This window comes from Nomascus leucogenys, unplaced genomic scaffold (assembly GCF_006542625.1).
Source record: "Nomascus leucogenys isolate Asia unplaced genomic scaffold, Asia_NLE_v1 001619F_29966_qpd_obj, whole genome shotgun sequence".
In the NCBI taxonomy this organism is placed as follows: Eukaryota; Metazoa; Chordata; class Mammalia; order Primates; family Hylobatidae; genus Nomascus; species Nomascus leucogenys.
The window spans coordinates 25,989-29,451 of NW_022097718.1; the positions used below are offsets into that span (position 1 = coordinate 25,989).

Here is a 3,463-nt window from a genome sequence, read left to right on the forward strand (position 1 = left end):
GAAGAATTTGTTCAGCTAAAAATTATTTGCATCAAAACAAACTTCTTCAAAGCTTTTCCAGTCTAAGTTTACATTCTAATGTTACTTTGGAATGCATGCAAGGGCCATTGAAACCAAGAACTGTAATTGAGTGTATATGTCAGTAAGACAATTCAGTTCACTCTTATAACTAATATATTTTACACATTTACAAAAATCAGCAATTTTTAGTAACTGATGATCCAGACCATATTTTGTATTATTTGCTTTGCATAAAATGTCTACAATACAAAATCCACAAAGATCTAAAGTACAAAAGGGATTGTGAGTCGAGTGGGTGGGGAAGGCGCAATGAATAGACAGTAATGATAAAGAGTTTTGGGTTTCATTTTGGGGTATATAAAATGTCCAGGAATCAGACAGTTATGGTTTTTCACAACTCTTTATTAAAGTTAAATTTAGGAAACAAATGTATAATTTCAATGTGGTTATCCCATTTCATACTCAGATAATAATTTTGTTTCCTGAAGTTACAGTGAGCTCAAAGATGCTCACACATTGTCCTACTGTCTCACATGAGAAGGTCTTGAGATTGGAAGTTTTTTCAGGCAAGAGAGCTCACTAAGAAATCATAATGAAACCTGACTTTCATGGGGAACCAATACAAACGAAAGGTGTCAAAAGGGAAGACAAAGAGGAAGGGAAAAAGCTGTATATGAGGGAACCTTTTGAAACATCATAAAAGCTCACAACTGTGTTGTCATAATCCAGAAACACCCCAACCCGACCCAAAGGTCTTTGCACATAGTGAGTTAAGGGAAGAAAGATGTTGGAGAGGCTATAAAGGTTGTTTCTCTTTGAAGAAAATAGAAAAATGCTTCCTCAAAAGCAGGAACGTGATTTGTGTTTGCTGTCCTGGAATCTTTACAGACTCCCAGAATCCAGTTGGAGGAGTGAGTTACATCCACTTCCCAGTAATGCCTGCCGGAGGAGAAGGCCTGAGCTCCCCATGCTGCAAAGTTCTCTGCTCTCTGGGACTCCCCGGGCGCACCATCATGGTCATCTCCAAATATCACATTTCTCGCATCCTCAGAAAGGCTCATATAGTGACTTGCCCTTTCCTTACTCAGAGGATCATCCACTGCAAGAAGAACAAAAATCAGGTCAAGGAGTTACGTGGGGTCAGATGTTATCTGCCCAGTACTGGCTTTATTTGTACCTCCTGTAAGTGACAGAATACAGGGAGCAAAAAGACTTTGGAGACTCTCATCTATGAAGATCAAGGGTTATTATGACTTCTACAGCACAGGAGAATCCTTAAAATCACACAGAAAAACAAATAAACATATCATCAATTGTGTGAATCAGTGATTTAATGTCTGGCTTTGCATGATTTGTTTCAAGATATATGTAACATTTATTTAGTAGAAAATGCCACTTGCATTGTTTGTATTCAATGTAAATAACAAATAGACTTCACGCTGCTATGATGCTCTTATTTAATGGGATATAAAATGTGCCTGTTCCGTTTTTTTTCTTTTCTTTTTTTTTTTTTTTGAAAGAGTCTCACTCTGCTGCCCAGGCTGGAGTGCAGTGGTGTGATCTCAGCTCACTGCAGCCTCCTGGGCTCAAGCGATTCTGCTTCCTCAGCCTCCGAGTAGCTGGGATTACAGGCATGTGACACCATGCCCAGCTAATTTTTGTATTTTTAGTATAGATGGGGTTTTGCCATGTTGGCCAGGCTGGTTTCCAACCGTTGACCTCAGGTGATATGCTCGCCTCAACCGTAGAGGATTACAGGCATGAGCCACTCTGCCAGGCCTCACTCCTCCATTTTTAAACATCAAAATATGATGGACTTCCATCCATGTGCAGTTTAGAAGTTTCTGAAAATAATGATCATGTTCTGCTTTTACATGACCTGGTCAGCCACTGCTTCATTCAGTCTAATCCTGGTTTTAGCCCTCTGTTGTCTAATGGCTGCCTTACAAGTTTGGGCCATTTTCATAGAACCCTCAGCTTCCAGTTGTTGTGAAATGTATCTTACAGCAGTAAAGTTGTTCTGTTCATGGAAGTTTTAGTTATTTGCTTGGTCAAAGCTTTCTAATTTTTATGATAAATATTATTTCTACAATATATATAAATTCACAGAAATTAGAACTAAAATGGGAAATGGCTCAACCAAGGAATCCACTAAACAGAAATTGAGGCTGTACTGCCAAGCAGCTGGCTCTTACCTCTGAATTTGTTGAGCATATCTAGCACTCCGGTGATGTGCCAGGAAGTGAGTTCTGGGTTCACTGGCTGGGGCTTTTCCATTTGCACCAACTCTGTCCTGCAAAGAACAACCTCGGTTACACTTTTAGGCCCAGGGATAATCACACAGTCATACAAATGTTTCAGATTTTCATCCAAGATATTTCTTGAGAAATCTCCCTTTTTTGTTAAATTCAGTACACATTTTATTCAACTCTATTGGGGATACAGCAATGCTACTTTTATCTAAATTTAACATGTTCAAGCCCAGTTTCTCCATTCTCTCATACATGATCCTAATTTAAAGTTACTGAGTGTCATCTCCTCCCTCTCCCCCTCTGGCCTCTTCAAAGCATACAGATATCCTGGGATTCTTGCTGAGAGAAGAAAACTCAGCCAAAGCCTTTGCGACCTCACTCAGTAGTTGTCACCAGTGATGCAGTCAGGGTCTTACAGGGAATGCCCACTGGCACTAAAGGTTTTGAACTTCTGTTCAAACCAAAGGAGTCTATTTCAGCCTGTCAGCTCTGGTGCTGAGGGTGCTGAGGCAGCCATTCCCTTCTTAGATTCTGCCTACAACAGGGAGTGCAGAGATGGAACAGGGCCTGGCTATTGATGTCCCTGGGAACAAATCCTCCCTCCCTTTCCTGTCCTTAGGGCATTTCCCTCCTTCCTCTCTTTTTCACCTCTCACTTCTCTAGAATAGGAGACTCCTTTGTGATAACTCAGAGTAATCTTCTTCTTAAGATTTGCTGGGCAGCGCTGGAGAAGATGGGGGTGAGTGGGTAGAAGAAAATCCAGAATGGCACACTGTTGTTACATACATTTTCATTCAGCCAGATAAGAAGGAAACTTCTGAGACAGAGAAGCTTAAGGTCTCAGGTTCTCCTTTGAAACCAAAATGGAACACAGCCACAGATCAATGCTAAATACTCAAAACATGTAGTTGACCCTTAAGCAACAAGGGTTTGAAATTTGGGGGTCCACTTATAAGTGGATTTTTTTCAATGAAAGTTTCACCTAGCTTGCCTGCCTCTCCTGCCTCCCACTCCATTTCTTTGGTTTCTGCCTCTGCCACTACTGAGACACTGTCTTCTCTTCTTCCTCCTCTTCAGCCTACTCAATGTGAAGACAGTGAAGATGAAGACCCTTATGGTGATCAACTTCTTAATGAGTAATAAGTATATTTTCTCTTCCTTATAATTTTCTCAATTTTTTTTCTCCAGCT

General features: G+C 40.5%; 1 pseudogene; it reads right to left on the minus strand.

Annotated features, from left to right (window-relative positions):
- Window positions 1-627: 627 nt before the first annotated feature.
- Window positions 628-2,415, minus strand: LOC115834341 (annotated as a pseudogene).
- Between the last annotated feature and the right edge of the window lie 1,048 nt (window positions 2,416-3,463).